General features: G+C 43.7%; 1 protein-coding gene and 2 long non-coding RNA genes across 3 annotated transcripts in view; 1 reads left to right on the forward strand and 2 right to left on the reverse strand.

The window, feature by feature from the left end:
• The first annotated feature begins 2,200 nt into the window (after nt 1-2,200).
• LOC135094797 (uncharacterized) lies at nt 2,201-6,718 on the forward strand. The gene is made up of 3 exons (XR_010263986.1): nt 2,201-2,293; nt 4,459-4,673; nt 6,540-6,718. It is a non-coding gene; the product is annotated as an uncharacterized LOC135094797 (long non-coding RNA).
• LOC135094796 (uncharacterized) lies at nt 6,715-12,802 on the reverse strand. Its single transcript, XR_010263985.1, has 3 exons — nt 12,643-12,802; nt 9,340-9,432; nt 6,715-7,356 (listed from the first exon to the last, which is right to left on the reverse strand). It is a non-coding gene; the product is annotated as an uncharacterized LOC135094796 (long non-coding RNA).
• Nucleotides 12,803-15,571: 2,769 nt separating this feature from the next.
• Nucleotides 15,572-21,160, reverse strand: part of LOC135094801 (5-hydroxytryptamine receptor 1-like) — a 124,105-nt gene continuing 118,516 nt past the window's right edge. The window contains exon 7 of the mRNA XM_063995226.1: nt 15,572-21,160. This exon is cut by the window's right edge and continues 1,384 nt beyond it. The gene's annotated coding sequence lies outside the window, so the exon portion shown is untranslated.

Below are 21,160 nucleotides of genomic sequence, written 5' to 3' on the forward strand. Positions count from 1 at the left end.
TATGTATAAGGTAACTGAATGAAATATAAAAAAAAAAAGTCATTCAACACAACACAGTATTGACAGTATGACGAAACAAAACATCACACAACACTACAGCAGGAAAGTGCAGGTCAGTAACGCAACACAGCTCAGAACAAACAACACTACACGACATGTTAGAGATTTGTAGTGTCATGCATCAGCTGTTCGTTTGTGTATCTATCTATTTATCTGTCCATCTATCTGTTCATCTATCTGTCTATCTGCCTATCTATCTATCTATCTATCTGTCTATCTGTTTATTTGTACATCTGTCTATCCATCTATCTACTTACCTATCTATCTATCTATCTATCTATCTATCTATCTATCTATCTATTTATCTGTCTAGTAAGATCAGACAAAATATGACTCTCTCTCTCTCTCTCTCTCTCTCTCTCTCTCTCTCTCTCCAGACTATTAACAGTTGTTTATTTATTTATTTATTTTCCATTTGTATACCCTGCTAATTACACTTTGGTTCTCATCAAATAAAGACCGTGTTGAGAGACCAGAGCAGGAGTCGCCTGAGTGCACTTCAACAGAAAGGAGGGAACGAGAGGAAGAAAATTCAAAAGCACTGAGCGTGTTTACGAGAGAAGCGTAAATGGAACTTAATTATGGTATATAAGAAAAAAAAAAAGTGAAATCGGTTTTTTTCTTTTATTATCACGCTGAACTCTTTTCTTTCTTTTTTTTCTCTTGTGTGTGTGTGTGTTTGATCCGGACGTTAGTGTGTGCTGAATCTTCTTTTATGCATTGTCAGGGCGCAGTATATTTCCTTACTCTTCTGTACGATTATAAAGGAGATATGTATTGAACACCCTTGTCTTAAGTGGAAGGAGGTTCGCAGTATATTGTCCCTCGATGGTTCACCTTTCTTTCAAGTGATTATTTTATTTAGAATTAGATATTTATTCATTTATAGCATGAGAACGTAAGGGAAAACTGCTCCATTTCAGCGGGAAAGAAAAATGCGGAATATTTGCACGAGGAAGAAAAGAGTAGGAATTTGCGAGTTGAAAAAAAAAAAAAAACAACTCCCTCCCAGAAATGATGTTAACAACTGAACGAATCCCACGCTATTTCATACTTGAGCTAGGGTGGAATAATTCATTGTCATTGCTTTTTATGTAAGGGCGACAAGAACTGGTGAGAAAATAAATAAAAAAATCTCATTAAGGTACCAGACCCAAAAGGAGACAGTTCGAATTTGTTTGTCTTATTATGAAGTAAACTCTTAACCACCGTCGGATATTTGTGTTGTTGTGTCTGTGGCAGCTTTACTGGTCTGTCTTGTGATGAAGTATAAGATGAGTTTGATGAAGGCTTGTTACTTTGGTGAATCTGCAGTTTCAGACGGTATTCCCATTTTCTTTTTTCTCTTTCCTTACGGTCTGCATTTCTGGGGGACTTAGGGGAAAGCGGAGGGTTTATAGTACTGAACTATCCATCGGAAACAACAATGTAACCCTCATTTTTTAAGTTTCACTACTAGACAATTTTTTTTCACATAATCACTAACATATTTCTAAACATATTTTGGTAATACTGTCCTTTGAATCGCTTCGTTGCATAGAAAATGTCCTCTTATTCTTTTTTTTATGTGTGTGTGTGTGTGTGTGTGTGTGTGTGTGTGTCCTTGCTTTTTACTGGGGTCTGAATGTTTACGAAGGACGAGCATAGTTATAAAAGAGTTAATGTGAATCCTCCATTGCCATCACCTTTGTTATTATCACCACCATAGCGAAAGTCCTTGAACTCTGAAATCCTGGATAGTTTGGCTGCGAGTTTTATCATGCATCACATAAACACAATTTTGTTCCTCCTGCGCAAAAGCAACATGAAACACTGATTTTGAGATACTGTATTCAAGTTCAACAGATTTTTGCATAACTACGGGAACGAGTTTTGTATGCCGATAGTTATGGTTTTGTTCGAATTAATGGGACTGATGGTTCACTTAATTATATACGTAGGTTTTATGATATCTGCCGAGAGGAAACTTATTAGCAAACCAAATACAATGAGTATTCTGTATTCTTCGTAAACAACCCCAGGAAACATCGGGAAATAAATACTGTAGAAATAGATGAGGAAAAGTAAGATATAACTATGAATGAAGCTTCGAACTTTCAACTAATAGTTCGGTGAAGCATCCAAAGTTCACACAGCTGAGGGAGTGGCCGCCCCTCGACCGGCAGCGTCAGAAGCGGCAGAGTGAGCGGTGAGGTGTACGTTCCTTGCAGCTGTTTCTTATCCTTCCCTGAGCGTGAGTGTTAAATTGTCTTGCGTGGTCCTTGAGCGTGAGGTATGTGGATTAGTGTAGCTGTGTATGGAGGGCAAGAGGATGCAGGGGATGTGGAGCGGCTAAAGATTGCCAAGGTGTGAGGTAGCGTAAGTGTCCCGTGTTCTCATGTATCTGTGTAAATGAGATGATGATGCAGGTACTGGTAGGGTCTGTGGAGCAGTCAAGGGTTGTCTAGGTGTGAGGTGATGAATGTTAATGACTGTTGTAGTTACCTGTCGAGCTGTGCAGGTGGATGGGTGTAGTGAGTAAGAGTTTGATCTTAATATTCTTTGCATGTTTACTCCACGTGTGATAAATCTTAATATATTCTTAAACTTGTGCAGCCTACTCAGAATTAGACCCCTTCATTTCTCTTCCTATTCTTCCTCCAAACCTTCCTCCCGTACCTCCCCCCACTATTCATCATCCCCCCACCCCTTCTCCTCCTCTTCTTCCTTTAACCCCTTTGCGTTATCTTTATCACCAGCAACCCAATATTCCCATCCCCGACCCTTAAACTCCCACACCCAACCTTAATTTTCTTCCCTACCTTTAATGCCACCGCCACTCGGCCCCCCCCCCACTACGATCTCAACTACCTGCCGCCACACGCCAGCACTACAACATTCAAGAAAATTTTCCAATGGCGACAAAGCGAATAATCAGATTTTTAGTTTGTGTGTGTGTGTGTGCGTGTGTGTGTGTGTGTGTGTGTGTGTGTATAACAATATAGTATGGTGTAAGTGAAGTGGAAAAAAAAAATTGCGCCGTGTATTCTCTTCGTTCATAATTATGCTTCATTTGTGCTTCGTTCACAAACAAGTTCCACTCTTTAGTTTATCCTCTTTTCCTCTCGTTCCCTCCTCCCACTTCGTGTACACATTTCCCGTGGCGCTGGGTACGTCCTCCCAACATTGTCTTTATTTAATGAGGCCCGAAGTGTTATTGTAGCAGAATGTTAAGATGGAGACTGAAATAAACACTGGTTAATAGTTTGGTTAGTAGTTTGGTGAGAGGGCAAGGGGGGGAGAGGGAGAGGAAGGAGATGGAGATAATTATGCAGACAGACTAGATAGATAGTTGCTAGCTAGATTAACAAATAGATGGATAGAGATAAGTAGATAGGTATATAATGAAAAAAAAATTAGTATAAAAAGTAAATGAAGAAATGAACAGATAAATAGATACATAGATAGACTGGTATGTAGAAAAACAGTAGTATGGTGGATGAATGGACAAGTAGATTGACAAATAGATAGGTTTTATGATTAGTATGGTAGATAGATGGACAAACGGAGACGAATATATAGGTAGATGAATAAATAGAAAAATAGTAAGGTAGATGGACAAATTGATTAAAAATATAATAAAAAAAAACATAGTAGATAAACAGACAAATAGATAGGTATATATAGTAAAACAATATGGTAGACAGACGGACAAATAGACACAGAGGAAGATAGATATAATAGAAAAAAAAAAGTGTTGTAGACAAGAGCTGGACATTCTGTAGTTCTTGCTATCATATTGAACGTTGTCATATAAAAGTAAAATATATCCCATACATATGCAACAGCTGACAGTTTGTGTGCCTAGCTGACGTAGAAAGCTTGACAAGGGAAGCAGTGTTGCCAGAGTGGAGCCTTTCTATAAGCGCGTTTTTTTCATGCTGGAGAGGACATGAGTAATACATCCTGTGCTTTTTTTCTATAGCTTAAATTGAAATCGTGAAGGGGGTGTGTGAAGGAAACTGATCATCATGGTTTGTCAGGTAAATGTTTATACTTCATAAACTTCAAGACTGCAAGGTTTACGTAGTCTGCAGTCAAACATTCCTGAGTAAATAGGTTTTTTTTTTTTTTTTTATAGTTTAAGTGAAAATCTAAAGGAGTATGAAGGAGAATGATACTCGTCTTTGTTCTTAATATAATGTTTAATTAGTGTAGGTTAACAGACAACAGGCTTTGTTAGATGTGCATAAAATAGACAATCATGTACAAGAAAAGAGAGCAGGACGCATTTTCATAGTTCATCTTTTTGGGTTTTATTTGGGGACTGGCACCTCTGTGGGCCTTTTTTATATAAATTTTTGCCCTTGGCCAGTATTCATCTTAATAAAAAAAATAACAACCCTCCTTACGTTTCAGACTACCAAGCGTTGATACCTGGTGTACTTCGTGGTCCCATAAACCCACACGAGCCAAGAGACCCGAGGGAAGCTGCACTCCGCTCACACTTCCTTCGACCAGGACTACAGGACACCTCAGTATTGGCTGGAAGGGTCATCATCATCATCATCAGCAGCAGCAGTAGTACAAAGATGGTGGTAAACAAGTATCTGGTCACAGGAATCAAGAGTGAGGTAGTTTTTTTTTTTTTTTTCAGTTGGTTGTGTAGAAGAATGTCAGTTGTTCTTCCCCTTCTCAGTGTGTCTAACTTTTTTCTCATTTTCTTGCTACTCCTATTTTTTTTTCTTTTCCAACTCTTCTTTCTGCTAGTTCTCCTCCATTCACCTTTCCGTCCCTCTCTCCTGCGCTCCTTCCCTATCACTCACTACTTTTGCCTCTTCTCTCTCGCTCTCTCTCTCTCTTCGCCTCTTCCATCTCTCCCTCTCGCGCGCACTCTGTTCACTCCCGCCTCTTCCCTCTCGCTGTCCTCTTCTTTGCTTTCTCTCCCCTTTCCTTTCAACATTTTCCCCATCTCTACCCCACCTCCGCCTACCTGTTGTTCCTATCATTGCCTTGTGCCACTCGTGACGTCAATACATCAATCAGTCCAGTAACCCGAAGTTCTCTTTTGAAGCAGGCAAGGCTGGTCTGGGAAACTTGTCGGTCCTAGAGGTAAACAATTCAAGTACGTATGTGCCAAAATAATGTTTTCTTTTAACTTTACTGGACACTAGGCGAGCTAGTTAGTGTCCTCTGGTGGCGCCCTCAGGGACTGTGTTTTGTTAAGTAACTTCAGGATTTGTTCAGGATTTGTTGATGAAAAGCTGTGTTAAACTTTCATTGTTTATTGTTTGGTTGTCTGTCTCTCATTGTATTATCGTATGTGTTTGCGTCTCTCTCTCTCTCTCTCTCTCTCTCTCTCTCTCTCTCTCTCTCTCTCTCTCTCTCTCTCTCTTCCCCCCATCTCCCCGTCCCGCTCAGTTCATCCCTTAACTCCGTCAGTCTTTCTCCACCTCCTCACTCCTTCAAATACCTTAAGACCTTCCTTTACGTTCATTTCCTGCCTTTACACAATCCAGCCCTCCATAGCCCTTCTCAAGTCCTTTCCAGCCTCTTCCTCCCGACCAATCTTTACCACTTTTTTTTTTTTTTTTGTCACTCCATCCTTTCCCTGCCCGCTACCTTTACTCTTTCCCCAGGACTCGTATCATTCTTTCTCTTATTCATTTTGAGCAGTGCAATGACTTCTCTCCTCTCCCTCTTTCTCTCCCTCGCTTGTAATTATACTCGTATTTGCATTGTTTGAAGGGAATCGCAGTTGTCAGCGTGTCTATAGAGGATCCTAATTAAGTCAGGCAGGTGACTAGACGTGACTGTCATGTTCCTTTCTCTCGCCTCAGTTCTGTATGGTTTTCCTTATTTTAGTGTATTTCTGTATTTCCATCCTGCCTCTCCTTGCTGTAATGTTATTTGCTTTTCCCTCAATTTCCTGTAAATGTGTCCACGCGCGCTTTGGCTTGTTGGAGCATGACCGCGCGTCTACAAAAATTGCCAGTTTTCTGCATCCACACCAAAGTAATACAAAGATCAGTGTGGCGGGATCAGCAGGAATTTGTGATTTTGTGGTTGTCACAATGAAAAATGCATAATCCGCTTCGCTTACTGACCTTTCTGATTTAGCAGCATGACGCAAGTGCTTAATTTTTTACCTTGCATTAATTGAATTTAAGCAGTGATCGTCCTACGTTTTACCATGCGTGCCTTCCTTACCAGTGCATGGGTAGTCCGTAAGTGTGTATATCCTTACCAGTGCATGGGTAGTCCGTAAGTGTGTATATACAATGTTCCATGAGATGACTGAGACTTGTGAGCGCTATATGAAGCCGTTCTGCGGTTACGTATCAGTAAGGAATTACACTGCAGAGGGCTCTACCATATTTATTCCTGGTACTGACTGGTAGTACTGCTGTGGGTTTTTACAGGAATGTCAAAACTCGTTAGGTTTTCGTCTCGTGCTGTGTCTTTGAATTTGAATAATCGGTTATATATAATCATTTCAGGAACTTAGTGAGTGTATGCTGCGCTGAGTCGAGTGTATGTTGCGCTGAGTCGGTGGAGGAAAGCTGCTTCTCACACCTCTCCTGCATCTGAACTCGGGGTCACCAGCAGGCATGTCCCCCAAGTGGTTTGAGGCGTCAGGAAACTCCGTAATTGGAGGGAAAATAAATTTTAACCTGTTTTTTAGGTTTTATTATATAAATAACATGCACCTTCACGCAAAAGAAAAACGCAGTTTTTGTTCTCTTCCACGTTTACCTACCACCTCCGAGGCGCAGTTGGTCTGGTACCCAGCTCGTTGTTTTCATATAGTTTTCGCACAATGAGCTTTTTGCTAGTGGAGTTCTTTTTTTTATTTTTTATAGACTGCTGGACAGAGATACACCTAACACATCGCTGATAGGTTTTTAAGGTTTTTACGGATTACTTAACCTTACTTGCAAAATACCTAAAAGCCTAAAAACATACCTTATCTAGCTGAATAAATAAATATAATAGTCACGTTACAAATAAAAATAAATTAGTGCCTCCAGTGACGACGAACATGCGCTATTAATATTATTATACTAGTAGTTAATTTCAATTAAATTCTATATGAAACTAAATAATCTCTACAGACAACCAACCCACTAGAAACTCGGTACAGATGTAAATAGAAAAAGTTCGTGTGAGGACTGAACACACAAGGTGGTGCAAACGTCATCCCAACTCCCACAACACTTTCTTGCATGGCTGGTCAGTGAACCTCGGAGGAGGAGTAGGCACGCTCGTCGTCTTACACCGAGGAAGTATTATGGAGTTTTCAGTCCAAGAAGAGCTCTGGAAAAAAAAAGTACTTAAGGTTCAGTGTGTAAAATGTGCATTATCATCAAGAGGCGACACCAGGCACCTCCGTGTTCTTCCCGGGTCTGCACTCAGCATGGAACGTCCTCTCCACAGGTGCTCATCTTCCGTCGTGACGGGTCGATACTTGGGGAAGCTGAAGAGGTGTAAGCTGCTGCTCCAACACTTAGCGCCGCGTCCCACGAGACACTCCTACCCACGAGACACTTCTACCCAGTTTAAGTCACACTGAACCATAACTGTCAGAAATAACTTCCTATCACCAGCAGCACCGAGGCACAATCCCCACCCATCTGTCGTGTAATCTCCACGTGTGTAATCCTCAATTCACTCAGCCATAACAGTAAAACTAACATCTCACCCTGAATGCCTCCTGTCACACTCCTACATCTGCCGTCAGTCACACACAAATTGACAGATTAAAAACAGCAGCACTAGACCTCACTCAGAAAGATATCCATACATTTATGTAATAATAGATATAACAACATTTGATCAAAATAAAAACTTGACCCGTATACATCTAAACATTATACTCGTAAATCTCACTCAAACGGTTCGCGCCGCGCTGCGTGTTGTGGCCAAATTAACTACTGCAGTCGTACCCTCTGTGGCGAGTAAATTAAATTCGTTCCACTTTCCAGTGTGTTAAGCGCAGTTTTCAAAGCAAGTTCTAATAGGGTTGTAAGTTAATGAACCTCAGTAACTACCGCCAAAGTGATTTACTCAAACGTTTGGAGTTATTAATTTGCACCGTGTAGCAAATTAATAGCGAATCTAATGCCCACGATTACACACACACACAAACTGAGAGAGCCCACTGCACTTTTAAAACACCAAAACTGACGCCATCTTACACAACCTCTCACCAGAAACCGCACTCAAGCCTTCGGTCACTACCCACAATGACCAGTATAGCCAACCACACTCACTTCACCCCAGCACAACGAAACACCACCGTAACCTTTCATATGCAAAAACTGGATCACTCAAAACCACACCAAAACCCGCGTCACAGTCCACCACCACCTCCACCACCAGCTCTTAAAAATGAAATATACTCCCCACAAATCTAGGCGAAGCTGAGGCAACACGGTATTCAGCGCTTTTCCTTCACATTCATCACGCAGACTCAAGGCTCGTGTACAAGGCATCGTAACATCAATCAAGTCACCAAACAAACCTGACACACACACGCGCACACGTCAGCTTACCCTCACCATGCACCAACAGACCACACACGCCCAGGAAACAGGGAAAGGAGGGAAGGATTTACTGAAGAGTGCAAGAAGGGTGGCAGGAAATGAAAGACTGGCGAAGTGAAAAGACAGGAAGGTGAAGGTGATGCAAGGAACGAGATGGATTGTCACGCGTGGGTAAAAAAGAAAGGGTGCAACTCCCTCAGACGTGAGAGGAAAGCGGTCAAGGGTTAGGGGAGGTAACGGAAGAGAGCAAGAGAATAGCCAAGGGTGAAGGAAGGTGACTGTGAGGAAATAAGATAAATGTATCCTGATTATAATATGCAAGAATACCTGAAGAAGGCAGTGACGCAGGGACAAGATGGGATAAAGGAAAAAAAAAAAAAAGTACCAGTAATTATTAAAGGAAGGGTTCAAGACTGGCAACTCACATCATCCCTACCAATCTTTCCACGTTAACAATACTCTTAACAAATAAAATTCAGGCACTCCAGTTTGTTTACACCCACTTCCTCATCCACGCACCCGTAACCGAGCCAAGGCCACATCCACACTGCCAGTACCTCGCTATATTCACTCACCCACGGCCACAGCCAAGGTTGTACCGATACCAAGAGCTGCAGACTACACCTATACTGATGTCCAAATTCACTCCCTTATAACAACTTCACTTCCTATTGAGCCAAACGAACACTCGTACGAACTATAATGGAGACGTACACGCTCACTGAACTAAGTAAACATACGCACACAAACTAACCAGGCTTATGGAAACACGAGCCAAGCAAGAGGACCCGCTTTGCTATCTCCCTCGAGCAGCGACCATCGTAGAGTTGCCTGTAGCCATAGATTTCTGGAAGTAAACAATATTATTAATCTTTCGTGTTACTTGTTAGTCTACAATTGGGGTGTAAGAATACTATGAAATAAAAAGTCACTTATAATGCATAGTTATGAGTTGTAAAATATAATGTTTGCTATGTATCTGCAGAAGCGTCCCCTTGATGTAGAATGCGAGAAGAACCACTACGGGCAGAACTAATTCCTTCATCCGATAGCCAAGTGGGAACGAGATGAAATGAATATTCAGAGCACTACACGTAATTACTTCCTCTATCATTACCCAAGGAAAGTACACCCTAACTGTACGGCTTCCCTTTTTTTTTTTTTTTCTTTTTTTTTTTTTTATCGCTGCCACCACCACCATCGCCACCATCATCCCCCTACAGAAGAGGTCACCGCTGCGTTTATTCTCTACTCAGTGTTGCTGGGGAAGTTGCGTCATTAAGGGTTATGAGCCAACTTTTACCCTACACTGGAGCTTGCTGTGTAGGCCGAGTGGTGTTTTTAGACCCAGCTTGTTAACTTGACTGTGTTACAAGGCCACCCTTAAGTGCACCGCTCGTCGTCACCAGTGTTTTATAATTCAGAGGTTGAAAGACTTGCTTTGTTCTCGTAATTTGTGAGTTGCAAAGATATTTCTGTCGCTACGCTTTTTTGTTAAGTTGACCTTGTACAGATAAAAAGACCCGCGTACCTAAAAACACAGCTTGTCATCACCAGAATATAATTTGTAGGCTAAAATACTTCCTTTATTATTGAAATTTGAGAGTTGTAAAGATATTCCTGTTTATTTTTGTGAAGATATTCCTGTTAATTCTTTTTTTTTATTTATTTACTTTTTTTTTTTTACTTGACCCAGTGTTGTAAGCTTGAAGTGTTTGTAATTCGGAGGTTGAAAGACTTTCCATGTTCTCGTAATTTGCGAGTCGTGAAGATAATTCTGCTTGCGTGTTTTTTTTTATTAGCGAGTGTTAAGACAGCAGAGTGTGAGCCGTCACCCTACCGGCGTTTGACCTGTCCTGCCCCGCCTGAAATTCCGACGCTGCTTTTCATTATCACAAGTTTGCAAATTCCGAGGACGAAAATTTTTTTTTTCGTAAAAGTTTTCATATGTTTTGTATCACTTTGTTATTGCCTCTTAGCGTAAGTCACTGACGCACTACTTTAAAGATGAGTGTATGTAGGGATTGAAAGAGCTAAAGGGATTTGCGAGGGAAATTGGTATCAGATTAATTCAAAACTCATAAAAAAAGTTCCAGGAAAAATTGTTTTACCCTCGAAATAAAGTGTTACGTCCACCACCACCACAACTAACAACAACAACAACAACAACAATCAGAGCTTCACTTTCACCGAGATCAGTATCATGTCCACCATCAGTATCATGTCCACCACCACCACCACCACCTTCATCAATCCCCACATGAGCCCCACCCGTTGCCGCCGCCGCCACCACCAGTCAAGAGCCTCACCAACTATGAACCATCACCGCGAGCACGAAATCCATTTGATCACAGTCATGTTTCCCATTCCCCTTTTATATAACGACTGGTTCACTGGATCCCGTAACAGTTACCGGAAACATTCAATAAACGGTAAATGCTTCGCTCTTCATGTCGTATGGACCACCAGGCGGTAGCAAATCAGCAGATTTTCGAGTGGCACACCAAATTAAGGATACTACCACTTGCGCTCTCTGCTAACAGTGCAGGGGAGGATAACACACACACTGACAGATAATCGTGGGGTAATCCTGTGTGGTTCAGTTCAATTATGTTCGCACTGCCAGTCTTACATGTTCGTTTCTCGGTTCATTCCGCCATGTTCTGAAACACTCTTTCAAAAGGCTCTAGATGAAATCACACGGGTTTTTAATGGTGTTTTTTAAGGCTCTGGTGACACATTAACAGGATTTATACGTTACGAACAGGAAATGCACTCTTGATAACCCGGCTAATCATCACTATAGCCTTTTAATATAGTTGTGCGTGGTGATAGTAAAGTGTTTCAGAATACGGGCCATTATCCCACGTCTGGCCAATTTATGGAACACGCATGCTCGCACACACTCATCAAATAAGTTTACCTTCACTTCTCCACTTAATGTATTACTTGAGCAGTACGCCCTTGTTACTCTGGCAGATGAAACTATTAGTCTGGTAACACTGTACATATATTTCATTGTTACGTTCATCATTACCGTCGTAGCTATTTTTTTTTTTTTCTTAAGTGGTTTAGGTTATATGTGGCTGTTCGGTAGGAAAGACAACTTATGACGGTAATGTCGAAAAAAAAAAGTGACGGTAATTGTGCATAGACAAAAAAAGTACGTGATATTGTGTATGAAAAGAAAAATTATTTTACGCCAGAATGAAGCGGGTGTAATCGTAAATTTACTCGTAGCTCGTTCTTATTAAATTATATGAAACAAGTCCATTTTACGAATGAGCCACTACGCATATGATATATTTGACAATGAAGGACGAAAATGAAACTCGGGAAGACCTGCAGTAAAGAGAGAATATTATATCACTCCTATTTCTGTCTATTTAAGTTTCCTTACCGCTATTGTGCAACGTTTACGAGGCACCACCACTTACAATACTTTGAACGACCGAAAAGAAAACCTTAATACAACTAGTGACTTCCTGAGCGGACAACTTCACTCGTCACGCCTCGACCGAAGTTGCCATATTGCCGGAAACCTTGACTGATGATCACTACGTACTCGTCAGTGGTGGCTTTTTGAGGGTGGCACTTTTCTAGATGCGTGTTTGAGTGTACGTATGATTTCCCTTGACATCTGCGCCTGTGTAAGTATGCCCTCAGTCAGTCAGTCAGTCAGTCAGGCAGTTTACTTATCTGCCAGTCAGGCTGTCAGTCAATCATTCATTCATTCATTTTACTATCTATTTATCTATCAGTCATTCAGTCAATCAGTCGATCACTTAACTACCTACCTATTTATCTATCAGTCAAGCAATCATCATACCATCTACCTACATACCCACCTACTTTTCTATCAATCAATCAATCAGTTTACTCACCTACCTACCTATCTGTCTAGCAATCTGTCTATCAGTAGTCTCTTATTACCTCTGTGGTGTAGTTGCGGACGCACCTTGCTGCTAATCAGTGTAATTTATAAATATACCTATGATCATTAAGAAGTCTACATTGCGTTGCTTCCCTGAGACTGCAGAGTGATATCAAAACTTACCCTAAACCCACAGCTTCACGATGGAGGCAGGATACAGGAGGATACAAGGGGCAGACCACGGAGAGCTGACACAGACACCACCAAGGAGGCCACGCAAGCACCTTCACGACGTGCGCATGCGTGACCCACCACCACCACCACCACCACCAGAGCCGCACCGCACGCGATCCACAGCTAAATACCTACAACTTACTTGGTTTCAAGTGGAGTGTTGCCCGCTGAGTGGAGTGTAGTATTGCAGGAAGGCGGATTGCAAGTCAATATTCTCTCCTCCATGTCACCGATGCAACATTAAAGGATAAATTTTTACTTTTTTCAACGACTAATCAGAAAACGAGGCATGTTTGTTGGGTGGTTGGTCTCCTACTGCCCCTCCTACTCCCCATCGCGCCGCCTCTCCCACCTCCTCCTCCCCCAGTTAGTGAATAAAGCAGGCAATGTTGTCTTAAGTGTTATTGACTTGCGTAATGGACTCCTTTCCGTCCTCATACGAGCCACTAACTCGGGAGAATGTCACGAAGAGAGGAGAGTAATGATGTCTTAAAGCAGATATCGGCAACACACACACACACACACACACACACACGTAAACAACCAGCGTTCCTCTCCTCCTCTCCCCAACTCTTTCTCTCCTTCTCGACTGAAGGGGTGTAGTTAAGTGCTTGAATTTCTCTCTCTCTCTCTCTCTCTCTCTCTCTCTCTCTCTTTCTCTCTCTGAAGCTACTGTAGAAGTGACAGACGCCTTCATTTACCACCTTCTCCTCCTTCTCCTCCTGACGAAGCTGTATATCTTGAATGTAATACTAGAAATACTGTTATGTGTATTATGAAACCAAGTATGATAATATGAGTACCCTTACATTGCCATGAGTAGATACATAGACAGATAGATAGATAGATGGATAGAGATAAACATGGAAATCTTTATACACCTCCAAAATTCAGAAATATGGAGATATTATTTATTATTATTTTTTTTTTTTTTCAAGGGACGGGCGGACTGATAACGACTGAAAGACCAATGCTGAGTGAGTGAGAGTGAGTGAAAGTCTTCTATTGAGTCATGGCTGAGTCTATGAACTAAATCCGTCTCTCTCTCCTCTAAGTACTTTTTTCCCTTTATTCCACCTGTTCGTCTTCCCTCCCTCCACAACTCTCTTCTCCTACTCTTCTTCCTCCTCCTCCTCCTCTTCTTCCTCCTTCCCCTTTCTTCCACCTCCTCTTCTCTTTCTTCTGGATAACGAGGAAGTGAAGCAGGGACTTGTAAACGAAAGCACACACACACACACAGAGAGAGAGAGAGAGAGAGAGAGAGAGAGAGAGAGAGAGAGACCGAAAAAGAAAACAAAGTAGAAAGAGAAAAGAAATGAACAAAGATCAAATGAAAGGAAAAATGTGGAGATGTAAATAAGTTAAGAAAAAAAAAATACATGACAGTGACGAGAAAAAAGATGAAAATAATGAAAACTTTCCATCCACTCTTTCTGCATTTCAAGTTTGATGAAGTCACCTGACAAAATATTAAAATGAGAGAGAGAGAGAGAGAGAGAGAGAGAGAGAGAGAGAGAGAGAGAGAGAGAGAGAGAGAGAGAGAGAGTCACAGAACATCCCTCCTTCCTTATTTTCTCTAACAGGAAGGAGGGAGGGAAGGAGGGAAGAAAGGAGGGAGGAAGGTTGTACAGGTGACCTCCTCCTCCTCCTCCTTCACGCTGTTCCTCATTCACATATTCTAAAGGGAGAAAGAAGAAGAGGGAGGAGGAGGAGGAGGAGGAGGTGGTGGTGGTTGATGGTGGAACAGGAGCAGGAGGAGGAGGTGAGAAAGGGAGTGGTCGAGATGAGGAAGCCACAGAAATGCGATAATCTTCGACATCCACGTCAACACCTTCTGGAGGAGGAAAGAACGAATGAAAAGACAGGTGAGAGAAGGGCGCGGTGGTGGAGGGAGAGGAGGAAATAAAGGAAGGGTGAGGGCAAAAAAGAAAGGATGGAAATAGAATGAAAGATGATGGAAAGAGAGAGAGAGAGAGAGAGAGAGAGAGAGAGAGAGAGAGAGAGAGAGAGAGAGAGAGAGAGAGAGAGAGAGAGAGAAATATATCTTCACCTCATCTGCTTACCTTGTCATCACCTTCACCTGCCTCTTCCTCTATCCATCCTCCCTTCATTTCCTTCAGTTCTTTCCTTACATCCTTTTCACTTTTCTTTGTAATGTCCATCCTTTCCCCATTACATTCCATCGAGTACTCTTTTTTTTTTCATATCGTTCTGTCTCCCTTTGTTAATTTTCCGACTCTATCATAAGGAACATCGTCAGGTGCTAAAAGATCCGTTGTTGTTGTTTTCTTTCTTGGTGTCCTTTCCTTTTCTTTCTTACCTTCCATTTCACTGCTCGCCATCCCTTCCTCTTCTTCAGCGCCTTCCCCTGAAAACGCAGCCCCGGTAAGCAATAAGGACCAAGGAGAACCACTAGAGAAGTACAAAAATACTTTATTTTCTTTGCAAAGTGGCTACACGAAGTACTGCAACACAATCTTCTCTGGACGTGTATATATATATATTTTTATAAAGATATCATATATATTGCCTACGACACACACACACACACACACACACACACACACACACACACACACACAGACACACACACACAAACACAGACACCTACACACATACACACACGCACACACAGTCTCCATCTCCTCAGGAATGTCAATACTGCACCGTCTCTGTCATCACCTCCGCCATTTGGGGAACAGAAGCGGACGCTCACCTTCAGGGGAACACAGACGGACCAAGACGGACTGACGGAGGGGCGCGTCCTTGCAACGAGGGGAAGGAACAGAAGGGGTCAGGAAATCGAAGTAATACAGGTTAGTAGATGGAAGGAGGAAAGGCTGCGGCGGGGTGAAGGAAGCGAGTTGAGGTGAAGGGAGAGAGAGAGAGAGAGAGAGAGAGAGAGAGAGAGAGAGAGAGAGAGAGAGAGAGAGAGAGAGAGAGAGAGAGAGAGAGAGAGAGAGAGAGAGAATGAAATAAAACAGGAAAATTAAAATCAAGTGAATCAGACAGAACAGTTGTGCATTATAGAAATAGTGATGGCGGTGATGGTGATGGTGGTGGTGGTGGTGTCGTACCTAATTCAAAATCAAGTAGCCCAATTTCAGTCTGTAATCGCGGCTGGTAACGAAGCCAATCAGGGGACGAGTGAGGAGGCAAAAGAAGAGTGCGGGAGAAGAGACGAGACATGGGGAGGGTGACCGTGGGAGTGAATGCACCTTTGGACGTCCCCTCAGCGTCAGGAGACAACACACACACACACACACACACACACACACACTGACACACACACTGACATACACACACACACACTGACACACACACACTGACACACACACACACACGTCAGAGCAGAAACACTGAACATGGCTAACGTTTATAATCATCTATGCCAGTTACAGCTGAGATAATGAAAATAGGCTATGTATATTTATGTGTTACTGTTATGGTACACATACTCGTACACCAATACCATGCTTGAGTCCGGTTGCTTTAGCTTAAAAAAAGTTACGGCATAGACACTGTCACCCTCACTCAACCACTGAGCTTACCCGAGACCCCGCCACGCGTCCTCCACTCCCCTCCACCCCACACCGCTCCGCCCCGCCCCGCTCCGCCCCAGTCCTGGAGGCGGCGTGCCTGGGGGATTTAGTGAGACTGCGCATTACGACCCCACAACCCGCACACTGGCCGCTTGCTGGTGAGCGCTGGTGCGTCGCGCGGCAACACAGCAGCACCTCACACAGATGGCTGGCCCCGCGGCTCTCCCTTCCTCCCGCAGAGCGCGGCGAGATGGCAGCGTGGCTCAGGCTACGTGCATACACATATTTAATGTACATAAACTTCATTAATTCTAAGTGTTAAGGTGAGGCGGAGTGTGGCGGGGCGGCGACGCTCCAGGGGGCTGGGGTGAGGCCTCTACTGATCTGCAGGGCTTCGCGGAGACTTCCCGTCGCGCACTTCTGTGGCCTGGGATGTCTTTGCCGTTACGTCGTGTGGCGACACTTTATTGTTACTTAACGGCACAACGCGGAGGGGACACGCGGTGGCGAGGAGCGACACTCACCTGGCGGCGGCAGCACGTGCAACGCTCGTGGCTGGAGGATGAGGAAGTGACGCAATGTGGTGAAGATAAGGAGAAGGAGGGACAACGAAGCCGGGTGCAGGAGTGAGAGAGAAATGAAAAAAACCGCGGGCAGGGCCGTGGCGGAGGCGGCCACGCGCCCCGCCCTGATTGAAGCGACGTGCAACACACCGGAGTCTGTCAACATGGAGGTAAAAACGAGTGAAATCGGAAACACGGCAAAGCTAAGGAGCTACAGGAGCCTCGGCGCCGGACGCTGAGGTGAGCCGCTCTGAAGGTGACGATGTGCGCGCGCAGGTAACTTGGTAGTTAACCCATGGGAGGGAGCGCCTGCACTCCGCGGCCTGGAGTGCAGCTGCGCCCCCGCCCCGACAACAGACTTCCTAATGCCCTAGCATGAGCAAATATCTTATAAATGGAATCATCATTATCATCATCATCATCATCATCACCACCACCACCACCGCCCTCACTACACATCATTAGCAGAGATGAGTATTATCACAACTCGCCCGTCTACTCGCTACGGCGCGGGGAATCTAAAGCTACTGAGCGACGACACACAGTCACTATGTACACACAACAGAGGTGGCGCTCCACCCGGCGTACACACGTCAACCTCACCTCGTCTCCGAGACACACACACACAAACACACACACAGGGCACCATCATACTGCCCCCACGCGTCTGACCCCCAGCACGCTCCTCCCCGCCCCTCCTCCAGGCCTCACGCAAGGAGAAGGTAAACCAAACTTAAAACAAAGTCGACTAGAGGGAGTCATGGCCTTGAGCGCCTCGCTGACTAGTACTCCTTGCAGTGAGCGACTCTTTCCTCCGTGCCTCCATACCTCCACGCTGCAGGAAGAGGAGGAGGAAGAAGGGTAAAAATAATGCTGCAGCTCGTTCTCCGCTTCGGGCGTGAATGGCAGGACGGGGAGGAAGGAAGGAGGCATGACAATGGTGACCTGCTACAACATGAAACGAGGACTCTCTCTCTCGCTCTCTCTCTCTCTCTCTCTCTCTTGGAGATGTTCACACACACACACACACACACACACACACACACACATCATCCTGGCCCTTAGTCCCTCACACACAGCAGTAGCCCAAGAGGCGTGCTTCAAGAGTCCCAGTGTGCTGGAGACACATCCAAGCACCATTTTCTCCCAGGCAAGTGTTCAGGAGGCAAGGATGAATGCTTCCCAATGAAAAGTCACGCGGAGCCCTGCGAGCACCTGACTACTGGCGAAGGAGTCAGTACCTATGACAAGGAATTCTAGTCACCGATAAAATGAGGTGCTTCATGGCGGAACGGCTTGGAGCTAATGTCATATATATGTTTTTCTATTGTTCATACTCCGTAGAAGTTAATTTTGTTACCTTAAACAGAAAGAGACTGGGTTATCTGTGTCCAAACTTGACTTTGAGTGATTTTTGACCTTCATATGTTTTAGAAGGAAGAGTGCGTGGTCAGCGGTGTTGTTAACGTGGGTGAAGTGTCGGGCTGTGAAAACACCTCCACTCACCTCTAATGGAGTGCGACCTTCAAGGGATATCAAAACGCAATTATGTTCTTAACTGCAGGCAGCCATGTTAATTTTGTATGAGGGCTTCATCTGCTTCGTATACGCACAAAAATAACATACCAAGTACATGGTAGAGCGTCATTCCCAGTCACAGAGTAGCAATGCTGGAAATACTGACTAGGCTTGATTTTTCGCGTTGCACTGTTTACCGTCTTTTAGTTTCGGGTACACAACACCATATACTTGTATTCTTTAGTTTGGTGCACGCCAACGACACCTGCAGCATAGTAAACTTAAGTATATCGACTACGCGCCGTCTTTCGGCTGGCATACTTTACGTGAATACTGGCAGCAACGAAATTTGACACGACGTTATGCGAGACTAGACACACACTGCTGAGGAACTGCTTCATCATCATTACACTTTGCTGTAACTTCAACTGCAGAAGCGCAATTTTCCCGCCTTAAGTTTCAGGCGAGACCAGCGACACTGCCAATTCTATCTCGTTCACAATACAAATACTATACTGGCGGTGGGCAACAGCTACGAGGCTAGGCAGCGGCGAGGTGACCCAGTGACAGCTGTGAACACTCGGCCAGCATCATCCCATCAGATCGCCGAGTGAGCCACTGGAGCCTGTTATTGCTCGGCCCGGCTCCCCCTCCCCTCCCTGCTTGGTGCTTCACGCTCTCCGTTCTGCTTCTCTAGCTGCCTTCGCTCAGTCTTGTCACTTTATCTCCTTAGTTTTCTGTGCGACTTGGAACAGGGCAAGGCCACAAAAATGAAAAAGAAGAAGAAGAAGAAGAAAAAGAAAATATAACAGGCGATTCCCCAAAAAGTGACAAGATTTTCATTACAACATATCGTTCTTGAATGCACCAGCGTATTACGTGAATACCCACTACTGCACTGCTCAGACAGCCGGGCGCCGTGGGATGAATTAACACACACCCGCCCCAGTTACTCTCCACTCCCAGATATCGCGGTGAAAGACGAAACAGCGACAAGGGGTGTATGTTGCCGCGTCGTGTCTATGTTGCCGCGTCGTGAGCCCAGATACCAAACCCCTCTCCCTCCCCAATCCCCCGCGAAGTCTATCTACCTCGCAGATTGCCAGCCACGAGCGTTTAATTAACTAGCAGCAGCAGTGTCGCTTCCCTCCCGCGAGTTACATCAAGCACCCGAGGGTAAACTTGTGGGACACTTGAAGCATACCTATGAGGAGCGTGTACCGCCTTGCTACCTGAACTGAGATGAGCTGATGATGGGCTGATTAGGTGATGGGGTGACTCTCTCTCTCTCTCTCTCTCTCTCTCTCTCTCTCTCTCTCTCTCTCTCTCTCTCTAACACCTCCACTAATCACAGATGTACCCAGGTAGAGCCTTAGACAAAGAAACCAACACTACAGGCAAAATATTTTTTTCTCGTCGCTGCTACATCTACTTCAGGAACACTGGAGCTACTGTATGTACACACACACACACACACACACACACACACACATACACACTCACGAGGCTTGCGGGAGCTTTTCGTATATATATAACTTTCTCTAATTGTAGTTTTTTTTTCTTCATTCTTAACCGAATCATATAACTGTACAACCACATTACATTTTTTTTTTTCACGGAGAATCATTTTACTTAGTTGTGAGGAAAAATGAAAAATGTACCTCACTTTTTCATCGTCACTATTTCACATCCTCGCTTTTTTTTAAGGTTAATCTCATCTCTCTCTCTCTCTCTCTCTCTCTCTCTCTCTCTCTCTCTCTCTCTCTCTCTCTTTCTTGTTTTACTGGATACTTTTCGGTTAATTTTTCACTGTCATTTTTTTTTTCTTTTCTTTACAGGGACGTACGTACATTTTGATAGCACCATATAGAACAACACTGTCTTTGCTTCAATTAAAAGCTTTCCCTCGTATTTCAAGTTTTATCTTTTCTATTTCCTGCTCCTCTTTTTTTTTTTTTTTTTTCCCTCTCCATTGAAGTGAGTCAGTGGAAGTAAACCGTTTCATTCCATCTGCTCGTTCATTTCAGCCTCGAATCCCAGCACCGAGGCTTCGAGAAGTTTATTCCTGTCGCTTCACGTTCCCTCCATCACAGAAAACGGAGAGAGTTGCACACACTACCTTAAATTGTCACGTACTTTTAAAAATACTTCTTATGTCTTATTTTTTTTTTTTTGTCCGGTTTCTTGAATAATGTAATACTGTGTTAATCTTGTGTGCGTGTGGGGATTACGTACATACTCACGCCTGTTGCTGTAACGTTCATGTGTACGTTTATCTGCTGTAGGAGAGTCTGGTACACAGAGATCGTTCATTTTCTATTCCATACAATTTCAATCATGTTTCCTTTCAAATTCCAGTCATATTCTGTATTATAATTTCGCTTTTGGTCAATGAATTTCCACCTTAATTTCTTTTCTTTTTTTTCTCACTCTTAATATCAAACACACCTACACGCGCGCACACACACACGTACATACATACAAACGACCGAACGAACGAGCGAAATTACTTACTTTTGGTCTAGAATTTTTGGTTTTGTTGACATTTGTGGCGGTGAGGAGGAACACTTGGGAGAGGTGGTGTGGTGGAGGTGGTGTGGTCGAGGTGGCGTGATGGGTGCGGGGAGAACTTCACGTGTATATAAGGGAATCAATCCATGTCAAAGTCTTGGTTAACATTTACACACAAATACATTACATCATTATTTTTTTCTCCTCCTCAGGGACGTTATGCGTGTGTGTAGAATCCTGTCCTCGTGAGTGGTGGTGGGTGGAGGCTTTCACTGCTTAGTCGCCCATCCTCAATTTCGTCCACAATATCGCACGACACAACACGACACACTG

This window comes from Scylla paramamosain, chromosome 3, assembly GCF_035594125.1.
Source record: "Scylla paramamosain isolate STU-SP2022 chromosome 3, ASM3559412v1, whole genome shotgun sequence".
Classification (NCBI taxonomy): domain Eukaryota; kingdom Metazoa; phylum Arthropoda; class Malacostraca; order Decapoda; family Portunidae; genus Scylla; species Scylla paramamosain.